Consider the following 16,875-nt stretch of genomic DNA (forward strand, 5'->3'; position numbering starts at 1 on the left):
CAGCTTGGGGGCTGGTTTCCTTCCTCTATCCCAACAGAGGGTGCCCTGCCCATTCACAATTATTACATGTTGGGAAGCAGACTAGGCCGTTAGGAATCTGGAGCCCTCCTAAGAACACAACTCGTCCCCAGCATCTATCAGTCACAATGCTTCAATGACTGCTTGCAGGGCACTGCACCCCTGCATTGCCAGGACTATAATCAATGGGGGGCCAGTTACCAGTGCATGGTCGTCAGGGGTTGCAAAGATGGCAGGAGAAGGCGTGGGAAAATCCAAGCCCGGATAACCATGGAACAGGGATCATTGGTGGGGCAGTATCAAGCAGCTAAGGATGAACTGACCCCAAAGCCCGAGCTCCCTCTGCCCCCTGGAGAGGGTGGTCCACATGTAGCTGCTCCTGGGTGGGTCTGGCAGTGCATTGCATTGCACGGCAGGTTTGCACTGTCTGTTGGGCTGGCGGTTTTATGTTCAGTTCATCCTGCTGAGAGGAACAGAGGAGTTCAGTGTGCAGGAATCCCACCCCTCTTCCTGCTCCCAGATCACATGAAAGCTGCTGAGCAAACAAAGAAATCCAAGATGATTACGCCCTGCCGGCAGCATGATGTGCTTCCGCACGGCTATCCCCGCTGCCAGAGTCTTACATAAGCAGCCGGCTCTGCTCAGGGCCTGAGTTGTTGCTGTGCTGGCTGGGCTGGCACCAAGGGGCAAGAGAGCAGGTGTACGTCCCTCAGGGGAAGCGACACAGCAGCCCCAGGCAGAGGGGCATCCTGGGATAGGCTAAGGCAGGGCAGAGGAGGGAAGGGGGCGATTGGGTGCAGGAGAGCATGGAGCTGGGACAGACCTGAACCCCAGTACTGCAGCATCCTTGCAGCAGGGCTGTCCTCACCTGCACCAGGGGCTCCCCAACCCCTTCGCTGAGGAGACACAAACACCCTGCACCAGCAGAGGGCTAAATCTGCCCATTGGCCCAGAGTGAACTCAGCACGGGCAGAGGTAGAGCAGCGTGAGCTCCCCCTTCCTGCAAGTTGCCCAGCTAATCAGGAGGCCTGGGGAGCTGGAATAGCCCCCGATGGCTAAGTAGGCCCTGTGGCAAAGGCAAAGAGGAGCTCCCTGAGTTTCTACCCATTCCTCCTGTGAACAGGGCCTCCCTCTACTGCTGGGGCACCATTCCCGGTGTAGGGGCAGCTAGCTCCCCCTTTGCATCTGCGCTGCCCCCTGGCCCCTCTGCTGCACATGCGGAGCTGGAAGAGGGAGTCAGCTATTTGCTACCAGTCTAATGAGGGTAGTGGGGAGGAGATTAAGAGATGGCAGGGCCTGAGGGCACCTGATCCCACCCCCGATGAGGAGAGGGGAGGCTGCTGTCAGCCCCTCCAAGCCAGAGGAGATGGGAACCTCCCTGAAGGCCAAAGAAGGAGAGGGGCTTCTTCTGGATGCTGAGGCAGGAGTGCGGGCAGCTGTCATGGGGCCTCTTGGCAAGCCAAGGGAGGAGACAAGCTGCCTCGGCCCTTCGCAGATGCCATGGGTGGCAGGCAGCCCTGCTCGCCCATTCTCCTCAGTAGGGGACCCGGCTTCTCTTCGAAGGGCCTGGTTGATGAGAGCCCCACAGCACAGCTGGTCCAAACATGTAGGGTTACCATATTTTGTGCCTCCAAATGGAGGACACTCCACAGCCCCCGGCCCCGCCCCCAGCCCCGCCCCAACCCCGCCCCCTCCCCAAAGTCTCCGCCCCCTCCCCTGCTTCCCGCGAATATTTGATTCGCGGGAAGCCTGAAGCAGGTAAGGAGGGGTGTGGGGGGAGGAGGCGCGGCCCAGGCTGGCCCCCCGGCGTTTCCAGCCTGGGTCGGCTCGGGCCCTGGGGTGCCGGCCCCGGCCGAGCACCCCGGCCTGCCCAGCACTGCCGGTCCCCGGCGGCCCGGCGCACCCCCCGGCTCCCGGCCCCGCGGGCTCGGCTCCCCAGCTCCCGGCCCGGCTCCCGGCTCCCCGCCCCGCGGGCTCGGCTCCCCGGCTCCCGGCCTGGCTCCCGGCTCCCCGCCCCGCGGGCTCGGCTCCCCGGCTCCCCGCCCGGCTCCCGGCTCCCCAGCTCCCCGCCCCGCGGGCTCGGCTCCCCGGCTCCCCGCCCGGCTCCCGGCTCCCCGGCTCCCCGCCCCGCGGGCTCGGCTGCCCCACTCCACAGCCCCTGGCCCCGCCTCCAGCCCCGCCCCAACCCCGCCCCCTCCCCAAAGTCTCCGCCCCCTCCCCTGCTTCCCGCGAATATTTGATTCGCGGGAAGCCTGAAGCAGGTAAGGAGGGGTGTGGGGGGAGGAGGCGCGGCCCAGGCTGGCCCCCCGGCGTTTCCAGCCTGGGTCGGCTTGGGCCCTGGGGTGCCGGCCCCGGCCGAGCACCCCCGGCCTGCCCAGCACTGCCGGTCCCCGGCGGCCCGGCGCACCCCCCGGCTCCCGGCCCCGCGGGCTCGGCTCCCCGGCTCCCGGCCCGGCTCCCCGCCCCGCGGGCTCGGCTCCCCGGCTCCCGGCCCGGCTCCCGGCTCCCCGCCCCGCGGGCTCGGCTCCCCGGCTCCCCGGCTGGCTCCCCGGCTCCCCGCCCCGCGGGCTCAGCTCCCCGGCTCCCCGCCCCGCGGGCTCGGCTGCCCGGCTCCCCGGCTCCCCGCCCCGCGGGCTCGGCTCCCCGGCTCCCCGCCCGGCTCCCGGCTCCCCGCCCCGCGGGCTCGGCTCCCCGGCTCCCCGCCCCGCGGGCTCGGCTCCCGGCCCCGCGGGCCCGGCTCCCCGGCTCCCGGCCCCGCGGGCTCGGCTCCCCGGCTCCCCGGACCCCGGCTGACCGGCTCCCCGGACCCCCGCCCGGCCCCGCGCCCGGCCCGGCACTGTGACCCTGGCCCGGCACTGCGCCACTGGTTCCCGGCCCGGCACCATGCCCCCGGCCCCGCACCGGCGCCGGCCCCGGCCGAGCACCACCGAGCCCTCCCGATTTTCCCGGACATGCCCGGCTTTTGGGGATTTCCCCCCGGACGGGGATTTGAGCCCCCAAAAGCCGGACATGTCCGGGAAAATCCGGACGTATGGTAACCCTAAAACATGGCTTTGAAAGTAGACTAATTTGGGGGTTTTCAATGAAAAAATTCCACAGAAAATTTAGGGAGGAAAAAGGGAAAAGATTCATTTTCCCTCTAAACTTTTCCCTGGAAAACCCTCCCCCATTTCCCAGCCAGCTGTAGTCCTGGATGATCACTCACACCACAGCTGTGCACGGCGCCCTGTTCCCAGACCCTGGCTGAGTTGCGGCGCCCTCTCCTACTGGAGGAGAGCGACTCTGTAGCCCAGTGCAACACTGGGGCTGAAAGGGCTAATGCAATCCTAGAACGCATAAACAAGAGAATCTCAAGTAGAAGCTGAGAGGTTGTTTTACCTCTATATTTGGCACTGGTGGAATACTGTGTCCAGTTCTGGTTCCACAATTCAAGAAGGATGTTGATAAATTGGAGAGGGTTCAGAGAAGAGCCACAAGAATGATTAAAGGAGTAGAAAACATGCCTTATACTATAGTGACAGACTCAAAGAGATCAATGTATTTAGCTTAAGAAACAGAAGGTTAAGGGGTGACTTGATTACAGTCTGTAAGTACATACACATGGAACAAATATAGCTCTTCAATCTGGAGATGAAGGTGTAACACGATCCAATGGCTGGAAGTTGAAGTTAGACAAATTCAGACTGAAATAAGGTGTAAAATTTTTAACAATGAGGGTAATTAGCCATGGGAACAATTTACCCAGGATTGTGGTGGATTCTCCATCACTGGCAATTTTAAAATCAAGACTGGATGTCTTTCTAAAAGATCTGCACTAGGAATTATTTGGGGGAAATTCTCTGGCCTGATCATCAGACTAGATGATCACAATGGTCCTTTCTAGCTTGGAATCTATAATCATGCACAGACAGAGACAACTGGAAATCATGCACAAATTCTGTGAAAGAGCCCCCTTTCCTCCAGGGCTAGGCATAGTGGAATGCCTGCATGCATCCTGAGGGCTTCCTATAGAATCTTACTCCACACATATGATATATGTCTCTGTGTGTGTATGTGAGTGAGTGTGTGAGAGAGACTGAGAGTGCATCAGTTGCAGTTTTATGTCTTGTACATTTCCTGGGCCTGTGTTGGTTCTTCACATTACCCAGGCAGCAGTCACACACTGATTCCAACTCAGCTCCCTGATGAGTGCTAGGATGCATGGGCAGTGGAGTGGCCCCTTTTTCGCATGTGGCAACTGGTTGGCACAGCCTAGTCACCATAACGTAACGTGACTGTGGCCTTTCCAAAATCCCTGAAGCTGAGCACGGGGGCCCATCCTCAGAACTCCCTGCCCTCCACTCCGAAAAAACTCTGGGTTTTACGTGCATCTGAAACTGAGCACTCTCTTTCCCCTGCACGCCTCCCTCTGTGTGAAAATTTTAAACATTGGTTGGCAAGTAATTCCCAGCAGAACTCTGCTGGTTTGGGTCGCAAACAAGCCTGAGTTCCCTGGACATTGTGCATGTTAATTTTCAACATGTTAGGAAATTAAATGCCAGGGGAGGGAGCGTTAAAACAATTGCATGTGCTCTACCTTCCACCCACCCAACTTCACAGAACGCCGCAGCCCCACCTTTCCTTCCTACAGTGAGGTTATTCTCTGAGCTTGGCAGGGAAACAGCTATCTAATAAGAGCAAGCAAGGCCCATGGTTATCTTTGCCTTTTCTTCTCCAGCACTGGGATTTTTGTGAGTCTCCTACTGTGGGAAAATCATTAAAGTGTAAAGTTTGTCCTTTGTCCGGCCTGCCCTCTATTTAACCCGGAGCCAAGTTCCGAACAGAGCTGCCTCTCTCAAAGCGCTCCATTTTTTCACAGCAACTCCGCTCGGCCATTGTCAAGCTGTCATTACCTCTTGGATAGGTGCTGGCGACAGTAATGGCTGGTTATGCAAGTGCTGCAGAAGGATCATCGAGAAAGAGATCAGAGGGAAAACCCAAAGGGTAATGAAGAGATTAGATGTCATGCCGGCTGGAAAACCAGGGAGCCTCTCAGCTCTGGGCTTATGTGCCGGAGTGATAAGCTGAGGACTTGTTAGGGACCAGGGTTTTACAAAACTGTTTATACTCTCAGAACAGGACATGCTGTACACTAGGGCAGCTGCCAATGCAGACTTCCCACAAAGGACCAGGCTGCCTTCCCCAACTTGCTCCTGAAGTGACCCTCTCTTCTAAGCAGAGAAGCATTCGGTCTCCTTGTTCACTCCATCTGGAGCCACCCTGATGGCTCCAACAACAACATGCCACCTTCCAGCCATGGATGTAGGGACTCCCTGTGCCAGGAGGCCCCCTGCACAGCTCCAGCCACGGAGACCAACCTTGCTCTGTAGGGACCCACTCAATTGGAAGGTGTGCAGAAGCCAGTCTCCCTGGGGGGTTCAATCCAGCCTAGCATCCACCTCTCCCCCCTGGAGCCTCTCCCCATAACCTTCATTTCTCCATAAAGAGCATAGAGTTAGCTACATCCTTAACCCCCAGGGTTCCTCAACCTGGCTGGTGGAACTGGAGAGAGGGGGACTCCTGTCCACCAGCTCACACAGCAGTGGCATCGCAGCAGTTTGTAACGTAGAGGGAAGCTCTTTGGAGCTCCATTATCCTCATTCAGTCTGAAAATCACTTGAATTATTCAATACAGCTAGGGTGACCAGACGTCCCGATATTATCAGGACAGTCCCGATTTTAGGGGACTTGTCCCGCGTCCCGACCTTACATTGGTCAGGACGTCTGGTCACCCAGAGGGGGACCGCAGCAAGCCGGCACCACCGGCGCCACTCACCTTTTCTCCCTGGGCCCTGGGGCAGCGCGCAGCTGAGCTCCCGGTGCGGCGGCGCCAGCCCACGGGGCCCACCGCCTGGCCAGCAGGAGCCTGCAGAGCGCAGCCCTGCCCCTGCCCCGGGCACACAGAGAGGCAGCGAGGAGGTCTCGCTCCCCTGCGTGCTGCAGCGGGGCGTGGCTTGTAGACCATGACAGCGGGCAGCGGGCGCCGGGCAGAGAGCCCCCCCTGCCCCCGCCCCCCTCCCCTCGACCCACCCCTAGGAAGGAGCCAGAGGGACTGGGAGGGACCTGCCTGCTGGATGCTTCCTGGGAGCCGCTCCAGGTAAGCACTGCTGGGCTCACCTGGCCCCCTGGCAGGTCCCTCTGGGGGGGCTCCCCTCAGACCCACTGCCCTCAGCCTCCCCCGCAGTGTCCCTCCTGTGCCCCACACCCTCATTCCACTGCTCTCAGTCCCCCTGACCCTGTTCCCTCTGCCTCCCCCACAGTCCCTCCCCTGCCCCGCATCATCTCACCCTGCATGGATGTGGAAATCTGTCCCGGATTCCAGGCTGTCGTTAGCCCCTGGGGCAAAAGATCAGCAGAGGTTTCCAAAGGGAAGTTTGCAGCCTTTGCTCAGACCCAAACATTTTCACTTAAAAAAATAAATAAATACCCAAACCCATCCTGACACCCATCTGCTCTGTCCAGATTTGCTGTTATCCCTGTTGAGGCCAAAGTGGTTTGAAAAATTAAAAATCCTTGACACCATTGTGTTGCTTCCCCCTGTGTTGCTCCTTAATCTGATGGACCTGCCAATAATGAATAAAGATGAATGCCCTGGGAGCAATGTGTCAGGCAGACAGTTTGTCAAGTAGGAAAGTGAATGCTGAAGCCCTCACAAAATGCAGAGGCTTTTCTTAACCTGAGAACTGAAAAAGAGCCAGATACCCTGCATGGGTTTGAAAGTGACAAGAGCCTAGTGACTGACCAGAGCAGCGCCAGGTTTGAAGTGACGAGGAGGGTCTGTGTCATGAAGTCTGCATTTCCACTGAGGACTCTTCCATCGCCAGGGTAGCGCTGGTGCAGGTCTGTCGCCCGGCACAGCAATGCTGAGAGGTGCCAGTGTAGACCTGACCCACTGCCCTCAGCCCGCACCCTGACCCTGTTCCCTCAGCCTCCCCCGCAGTCCCCCTGTACCTCCCACCCCGAACCCACTGCCCTCAGTCCCTGCCCCCCTTCCAATGACCTCCCACACAGTCCCCTTGCTCCCCCCAACCCACTGCCTTCAGCCTTGCCCTACCCCAAATCTCTTCTTCAGACTCCCCCGTCATCCCACCCCCATCGCTCCCCCTGCTGTCCCACCCCCTCAACTTCCCCCCATTCCAGTCCTTCTCCCCGCTGTCTCATCCCCTCCAGACCCTGTCCCTCTCCCCAAACCCCCGACCCTCCCCAGCCCCGCCCCACTCTACACAGCTCTCTCTACCCTGTCCCATTCATGCTCCCCTCAGCTCCTACCCTACTCCCCCCATCCCAGTCCTGTCCCATCCCCCTCAGCCCCTCCCGACTCCCCCAGTTCCAGTCCTGTCCCCATCAGTTCCTCCACCCTGCTTCCCCCGGTCCATCCCCACACACCCACCGACTCCCTCGACCTCCCTCCCCCCAATCCCACTGCCTGGACCCATCCCCGTCCCACTCAGGACATGCAGGAAAAAGAAGCAATGGGCTTAAATTGTAGCAAGGGAGATTTAGGTTAGACATTAGGGAAAACTTCCTAACTGTAAAGGTAGTTAAGCACTGGACAAATTATCTGGAGAGGTTATGGAATAGCAGTCATTGGAGTTTTTTAAGAGGTTAGACAAACACCTGTCAAGGATGGTCTAGTGTTGTTATTATTCAGTCCTGCCTCAGTGCAGGGGTTTGACTAGATGACCTGTTGATGTCCCTTCCAGTCCTACATTTCTGTGATTCACACTGAATCGCCTTGTGCCACTGTCTAATAGTAGTGGCACACAGTTCTCTGACATGCAGGTTTATAAAATTGTAGTTAATATACAGTTTAGAGCATAGCAGTTTTAAAGCTCTGCATGTTCAGACCAACTGAGCTGAAAATTGTGATCTACAGTATTCAAAACTATTAAGATGTGGGCTGAAATAAAATCAGCATGAATTGCCCAGCAATATCAATGGAATCAGCATTGTGCTGCTATATATTGTAAAACATTACAGTGAAATCTTGCAAGTATTACATAGCACGCCGCCTTGCCCAAGTGGTAACTAAGCATAACATTTTCCTGTTTCAACATTCTTAGCTTGTATCCCATAGCTCCTAGAAGTTGTTGTTTTTTTTCAAACACTGAATGCTGCTAAGTTATGAGTTTTAACAGGTTTTTTTTCTTTTAAACCACAGCACTGAATGTTATTCTAAAATTGTTTTCCAAATATTCTTAAACTCCCAGTTTATCCCCCGCTGATGTTCATTGTGAAAAGTATTGCAGGTCTAATAATAATATTTGGCACTTTTGTAATTCACTGTCCAACATGTGTTTTGTACCCTCCTCTGGTGGATTTTTAGAGGATAACTGTATAGCTACCAGCTAAGGGAGTTATATCTTGAACTCAAATAGTAGAAGCTCATGCTTTTAAGTCTGGATGGCTCGGGTTCAATCTTTGGTGACTAGCTATGATGGAAGTTGCTACACTTATAATCCCTTTAATCAGAGGTTCTGAATATGTTTTGTTGTAGGCAGAGCTAGCTTATAGTTAAGCAACCGAAAATTTAGAATGGGAAGTGTTGAAATGTTGGGAAGCCTTATAATTTTGCCAGTCTGGAACGAACATCCCATCTGAGGGATGGGGCGGGGAAAGAGGAGAGTGAGACAGGACCAGGAAACTGGGACAAGGAATCCAGAGCGGTAGTGGGGGGCAGTTGAAATCAGATGAGGCGCTGGGGCGGGTTAGACAGCAATAGGATAGACATAGACTGGAGGGGACATGGAAGAAGGGTCTTTGACTACTAGAGACCACTCCGTTCAGGAGCCTGGAATAGACCCAGGATTCCTGAGTTTCACAGTTCCTCTTCTGTCAGCAGATATCTGTGAAACCCAGTGGCAAAAAAAGTGTCTCATCCTCCTATAGAGCTGATCTATCACATATAGGATGACAACCTACTGCCTCTGCCATCACTTACTCCATTAGCTCAAGTGGCAGAAGTCTGTGCAGTGGATCTAAAGGTTCATCGGCAGGGCTGGAGCCATGCGAGTTTCACGATGATTCCACATGACAGAATTTCTGGGGCAGTTCAGTTTTGATTTTAACAAAAAAACCTGGGGAAATGCAAAGAGAAATAGGGTGACCAGATGCCTAAATAGGGAAATCTCAAGCAGGAGTAGAGAGGTTATTTTATCTCTGTATTTGGCACTGGTGCAACCACTGCTGGAATACTGTGTCCAGTTCTGGTGTGCACAATTTAAGAAGGATATTGATAAATTGGAGAGTGTTCAGAGAAGAGTCACAAGACTGATTAAAGGATTATAAAACATGCCTTATAGTGCTCGACTCAAGGACCTCAATCTATTTAGCTTAACAAAAAGAAGGTTAAGAAGTGATTTGGCTATAGACTGTAAGTATCTACATGGGGAACAAATAGTTAATAATGGGCACTTCAGTCTAGCAGAGAAAGGTAGAGCATGAGCCAATGGTTGGAAGTTGCAGCTAGACAAATTCAGACTGGATATAAGGCATACCTTTTCAATGGTGAGAGTAATTAACGATTAACAATATACTAAGGGTCATGGTGTTTTTCTAAAAGCTTTTTCTAAAAGGTATCCTCTAGGAATTATTTTGGGAAAGTTCTATGTCTGTGCTATACAGGCGGTGAGACCAGGTGATCACCGGATCCCTTCTGGCTTTATAATCTCAGAACTAGGTACATCAATTCACATGCAAAATTCTCATTGAATTCAATAGGTGTCCTTGCCCTATGGCTTGTGGTGCGGGCTGCAGCAGGGGCTGTACAACCCCTCTTGCAGCTTCCTGGGGCCCCCTCTCGCAACTTCCTAGGGCCCCCTCTCATGGCTCTGTGCACCTGTGTCTGTCGTTGTCGTCCTCTTCTCCCCACCCCCCCGCTCGCCCAATGTGTCCTGATATTTCACTCCTGCGATCTGGTCACCCTAAATACAGCATATCATCCAGCAACCCTCTGCGGCTTCTGCTGGCTCTGTCCTTGGTGTCTGCAGAAAGGAAAGCCTGCTCACCTGCCGTGTCTGTTACATTAACCTGCTATGACATGGCACTCTCCTTCTTCTGGCGTCCATTGAATCAGATCAGATTTGAGGATGATGATACATGTATACAGCTCCTGCCATTCCAAAGGAACCAAAGCGCTTTACAGAGTATCTCTGGGTATGTCTACACAGCAAAAAAACCCAACTGTGTGGCAGGGAGCTGGAGCCCAAGCTCTGAGACCCTCCCCCACACCCCCACTGCATTTCAGATCTGGGCTCCACCTTGAGCCTGAACATCTACATGCTGTTTTTAGCCCTGTAGCATGAGCCCAAAGCTGACCCAGGCTCTGAGACTTGCTTCCATGGGGTTGTTTTTTTGTGCTGTATAGACATTCTCTCTTATTCTCTCTCACCCCCCACCCTCCCCAGGAGCGGCACCAGGGTTTTTGCCACCTTAGGCGGCAGCGCTCCTCCTCTGAGCATTCGGCGGCGTGGGTCCTTCCGCTCCGCGTCTTCGGGGCACTTCGGCAGCGGGTCCTGGCGTGAGTGAAGGACCCGCCGCCGAATTTCCGCTGAGGACGGCAAAATGCCACCCCCCAAATTCTGCCACCCTAGGCAACTGCCTAGGGTCGCCTAGTGGAAGCGCCGGCCCTGACCCCCCCCCCCCCCCAGGAATCACTTCACCCACCACTGAAATGCTGCCTGCCGGGGGGATGGGGGGGAGGTGGAACACAACCACAATTTAACTGCTCCGAAGAAACGCTACCACTGCACAGGGTACAAGATGAAGACTGTATCCAGTTGACATTGCAGGGGGATTTTTGGGAGATAACCATACAACATTCATGACACTGAGGTTAGTACCCTACCTCTGGAGAATAGTGCCATCAGATCTTGGAGGATCACAAATGGTCGGGGTAGGGAGTTCACACCTTATCAAAAGTTGGCCTTTCCAGCAATACAGCACCCGGACATCGATCCAGTATTGAATCAGAGGGAAGAGGGCTACCTAAACAATTCCCAACATCACTTGCCTACTACAGCAGCCTGGATTATTTTTCTTGGAGGTCTCCATCCAAACACTGCCCGGGCCTGCCTCTGTTTGGAAGATCTGACAAGAGTGAAGAAGCGCAGCTATAGCTGACTATGGTTAATGTTAATGTGCAACTACCTGGCAACAAACTGTCTCCCCTTATGGACAACATAAGGAGTCTTTCAACTTTACATACAAATATTTCTTAATTATATGCATATACTTCAGTGGTGGTTGGTTTTGCACTGAGTTGGACAAGGTGAACAGCTAGAGTTCATAAGTTGGTGTGGCAGATTTTTTTTTTAATAATTTCAACGGATAATATTGGAGTTTATTTGTAATCTTTGTAAAAAATTGTATCTATTTAAATTTTCACAATTGTGGGAAGTTGTGGGGGAAGTCAGGCCATAGTTATTTAATGACCATAGATACTGAGATTCAAAAAAGTCAAGGCTTCATAACAGTTAAAAGCCATATGTCAATATCACATGTCAAAATATACAAAGTCAATATCCTGAAGCCAAATTCAAATACATTTTCAAACAGCATTTTTCGTACTTTGTCTATCTGTAAATTTTGATCATTATCAATGATAATATTTTGGTTTGCGTGTCTCCGGTGAAATAAAAGTTTACTGATCTCTACCGATGAAAATCTAATCCTTCCAGGCCTATTTATAGGATTCCTTGGAGAAAAAGATGTTCTTCCATTGTAAGCTATAGTGAGCAGGTCCAGCAAGGATGAGTCATCAGCTCACTGGTAACACTTTGGCCTCTGGGACACATATTTGGCAGTTCAAGCTCCACACCAGAACTTGGACTGATGCTGTTGCACCCTGGGTCTAGAATAGCTTTTGGGCTAGTGAGAGACATGGGGCGAGTGCTACTGCCTATCAGCAGCTGGTGTGTTAACCAACATGTTATCTAACCCCGCTCAGAGCAGGGATAGGCAGCACGGTGGTTATGGCACTGATGGTCACCTGTAAGTGCCTTGTGTGCACTAGCAAGCATGGGAAAATTGAGGCAAAAAAGGCCATCATATATGACAGCCACATTTACCTATACAGTCACTGAGCTTCTAGCATCTAACTCAGAACAGACACCTTGAATATGATATGAATAAAACTGGGGATTTATTTCTAAACTAACTCATTCCACAGGGGGCACTAGTAGGTATAAGCCGGGGCTGGAGTTCTGTTCTTGGGTGTATCTTTGCAACCGTAAGGGCTAGAAACTCAACTGGGGTAGGGGGAGAGGAAGCGCAAGCAATCTTATAATTTGTGTAAATGTCTGGCTTATTCCACAACATTTGTGAATGGAGTTTTCAAGCCCTGCTTGCTCAGCGGTACGGGGCTGGTGGGATAGGGAGACAGGCACTGAGTATTACACAGGCAGAAGAGGTTACATCCTTCCCGCCATTGCTTTGAGGGAAGATCATGGACTATGGCCAAGATGTTCAAAAGTGACTTTGGGAGCCAGACCTGACACCTTAAAGGGGCCTGATTTTAAGGGGGAGAAGTCCATTGAAAGACATTTGGGCACCTGACTCCCATTGATCTCAATGGGAACTGGGCATCTAAATACCTTTGAAGATCTGAGGTCGAGTGCTTAGCACTTTCCCTTTGATGCCTCTCCAGCTGGGTGCCCACCTATGGAAGTATCCCCTATTACTGCTTCGGTAAAGGGACCACTCAGTTCACTAGCTTGATCATGGGAGCTGAAGCCCCTGAATCTATTTCCATTTGTAGTGACAGTTTAACTCCACCGCTACTTCGTAAGGTCCCCTGAGACAGCATATACTGTGCCCCCTCCCTCTGTATCTTTCTTCCCCTCAAGGGAAAGGCCCTCTGCTGTCTTCCTTTTCCTTTTTTTTTTTTTATTTTTATTTTTCCTGGGGGGCAGGTCACCCTCCTGGCTTGAGATGCTCTTTGATGGTCACCGTTGCATTTTCTAGCTCCGTGTCCCACCCTGAGGCATTGAAGCACAATGAACTCCGCCTCAGCAGCCACAAACACTCCTCAGGAGTCCCACTCCCTTGCCGCTGGCTTTGCACTTGGTTGCGTGAGTCAGGTTGCTGGGCTCTGCACTCGAAGAGCAAGTCTGGTAAGTTTTTCACTGCTGCTTCCATTTCTGTTGCTAATTCTACTGCTTTGAGCCACGTTAAGTTCCCCTTTGCCAGCAACTGCCTTTGAATTTTCTCATTATGAATACCAGAAACCAATCTGGCGCATGGCACATCCTCTAGGACATTTCTGAATGCACAATAGTCCTTTCATCTTTTTAACTCTGCTACACACAGGGCTACGCTCTCCCTTTGCCCCTCTCGTTCTGCTGTGCAATGTTTGGCGTTTGGCATGCAGTGCTCTGTTAAGGCTTTTTCAGGCCTTCTAAACCTGTACCTTCTGATTTCCTTGGCTGTAACAAACTCCTTGAGAGGGAGTAGGTTTCATTGCCACAGATGCTCAGGAAAATTGCTTCCATTTGTCCTGCTCTATAATCTCATTTGCAAGAAAACAGTGGCCCACTCTTTCCATATACTGCTGCCAAGCCTCATTTTCTGCATTAAGCTCCTCAGTTGCCCATTCTTATGTTTATCCTCATCACCAGTTGTGTAAAGGGAGTGCTGGGTGCACAAGAAACACACCATACTTACAGTTCTGCAGGCTGGGAACATGCTGCTGCTTCAGCTGTAGGCAAACAGGAAGTGGGAGAAGGGCACACTAACTAAACAGGAAGTTAGGGAGAGGTGGAGAGTGGGTCCAACCCATAATACTTTGAGCAACCCAGTTAACCCCTTGATGACCACTTAACTACAACTGGTCAATATTGGAAAGCTTGGCCCACAGCTTGAAATTGGGATAAGGGAAAGAGGGGGAAACAATTTTCATTTCTGGCCCTTATATCTCACTGGATTAAAAAAATAAAAGGGGTGGGGGCATTATGGATGGGAAAAAGCCAGATGAAGACTGGCGCTGCTATAAAAGCTCTTATTCTATTATTCCAAATGCTGGGTTTGGTTTAATGTGTGGATCTATTGAATTCACGGATTACCGCTGAAATAAAGCAGCCGCTGTACCTGCCCCATTAGAGATGTTCATTGCTTTGCCATTTGTTCAGAACTGTAGAGTGAAAGATAAAGACCGCTTGCCAAACAAACCAGGGCTTTGCTGAGGCTACCAAGCCCAGCTATCGCTGGGCAAACACGAAAAATTCACCATCACATATGCCAGGCTCATCACAGCCTTTCCTGATAGCAAGTAGCCAACATTGGCTGTTATCTAGGAGAAAATAGTATAGGGTTTCTAAAGCCATCCTGTTCCGGTAGCTGACCACTACAGTGGCGTCACCCATCTAGGCAATGCCAGCAAAGTCCCTATGGAGTAGGGCATGCAGGAGACAGGGAGCTGCAAGGTTTTCTTTCCCTCGTCCTCCTCAGCTTGTTGTTCTAAACCCGGTTGGCCCAATACCTGTGGAAACAAAACTTGGGGGGAGGAATTATGCACTCTCTCCCTTTGCTCCAGAGAGGATGGCAAGGCTGGGTCATTCGCTCTGGTCAGTCCCAGGCCCCACATTCAGCTTGTTGCTTTCTGTTGTCTCACTATCTGGGGACTAGTCCAGGGCTGGCAGTGTAACAGCCTTTGCAGAACTCTAATACAGTGTGGCCCAGAGGGTAAGGTGCTGGCTTAGGAGACCAAGGTTCTAGCCTGGGCTGTGACCTGCTGTGTGATCCTAGACATGTCACTTAACTTCTCTGTACTTTTATCTCTCCATGAGTCTTGTCTATTTAGACCACAGGCTCTCCAGAATGGGCACTGTTTCTAACCATGTGTCTACACTGCCTGGCTAGGTCCACACTACCCGCCTGATTCGGTGGGTAGAGATCGATCTTCTGGGATCTATTTATCACGTCTCATCTGGACGCGATAAATCGATCCCAGAAGCGCTCCCCCATCGACTGCGGAACTCCTGCTCGCCGAGAGGAGGAAGCGCTGTCGACAGGGGAGCTTGCCTGCGCTGCGTGGACCCGCAGTAAGTAAACTTAGTTCGAGCTAGGAAACATCGACTTCAGCTACGCTATTCTCATAGCTGAAGTTGCGTTTCCTAGATCGATCCCCCGCCCCAGTGTGGACCAAGCCCCTAGCACAATGGGGCCCTGATGTCCCCTGGGGCCTATAGGTGCAAGTGTAGTATTAATACAAATAATAAAGCCAGAATGGCTGGAGAGGTTCAGACCATGAGAGCACATTTTAGTTGCTCCTGGGCATGGTTTTCACCTCAGGTTATACTTAGGGCCCTTTGCTGAAGCAGAGTGGGAGGGGGGACATCCGAAGGATTGACTGGAATTGGGAGAGGTCTCTTCATGAAGGCAGAGGGAGCCAGAAAGTTGGCTTCCCTTTCTCTTGATCAGAAGTCACCCAGAAATTTGGGGTCTCCTTCAGAGGGTAGAGGAGGGGGCCAGAAACTCACAAACCCCTTTGCTAGAGTACCAGACATGGATTGGCAGATTACCAGGGCCGCCGGGGTGTGGGGGCAAGTGGGGCAATTTGCTCCAGGCCCCGGGCCCCACAGGGGCCCCCACGAGAATATAGTATTCTATAGTATTGCAACTTTTTTTATGGAAGGGGCCCCCAAAATTGCTTTGCCCCAGGTCCCCTGAATCCTCTGGGCGGCCCTGCAGATTGCCAGCTTTGGAGGGCGGGGGATTGGAAAAGCTTTAGTCCTTGATTAGAAAGATGAGCTGTGCAATGGTGCCATTAGCAAGCACAAGGAATCATATGCGATGTGAATGATGGGGAGTGAAAGCTGGGGAGGAGGAAGAGAGACACAGAGAGTCCCCTTTAACATCCACCCCTGGTTATTTTATTGACTGATTTAAAAAGGCCTTGGACTTGCAAATCCCTTCCCAGTGCTTAGCAATCTAGTGCAGTGAGAGTACAGGCAGCATTACACGCGGGAGGGAAGGGGGGATGCTGTGTGCTAACCCATAGTGAAAGCAAAAGTTTTAAATGTCTTGACTAGCTGTTGTCCCCTTCTTCCCCATGTTTCTTCTTTACCTTTCATGTGTATTTCGGATTTTACTATAATCTGCCGTGTACTGTAATCATCCACTAGTCTAGAGTTGCTGAGTTCTGCTCGAGAGCTGGCGGCATTTCAGTGCTGGATGAAGTGCTCCGTATCTATCCCTCACAACGATCTTACAAGGCAGAGCAGCTTTGTTTATTTCTTTTATAAAGCACTTTAAAATTCTTGGAAGGTGACCATGCAAGTACAAAGTATTCCCTTGCAGGACAGCCTGATATTCATTCCTTAGAAACTCAAGGGTTGTTTACCCAATCATTCATACATTAATATCTAAAACACTGATGTTTTGTTAAAATGAATGAGTTTAATTTTAAACAAAGTACTAGGTCTCTAGGTTTATTTTCTTTTTTAAGAATAGTTTTTAAAGGCTGACTTCCAATTCTTTTGCATCTTTCTTTTAATCTTGCCCTCAGTGGGTGAATAGCAAGCAAAATGATATGGAATATTTCAAGTGCATTGATTTCTGGTTTTTGAAATGCATCTCTCCAAACCTCAAGGCTGGCGTAATGATCCATTTAAAATCAACATATGAAAGTCATTATCAGCCCAACAGCCATGTTAACCAATCTCTCTATTTCAGGAAAATAGCTGGGTCCAGGCAGTCAGCACACTTGGACCCTGATCCAGCAAGGAGCTAAAGGTATGCAAGGCGCTCGTTACAGGACTGGAGCATGTTGTATTAATTTAAATGGAATATATGGGCCAAAGGTGTTAGCATAACCCAGTT

The sequence above is a fragment of the Chrysemys picta genome, chromosome 8, assembly GCF_011386835.1.
Source record: "Chrysemys picta bellii isolate R12L10 chromosome 8, ASM1138683v2, whole genome shotgun sequence".
NCBI classification, from domain to species: Eukaryota; Metazoa; Chordata; order Testudines; family Emydidae; genus Chrysemys; species Chrysemys picta.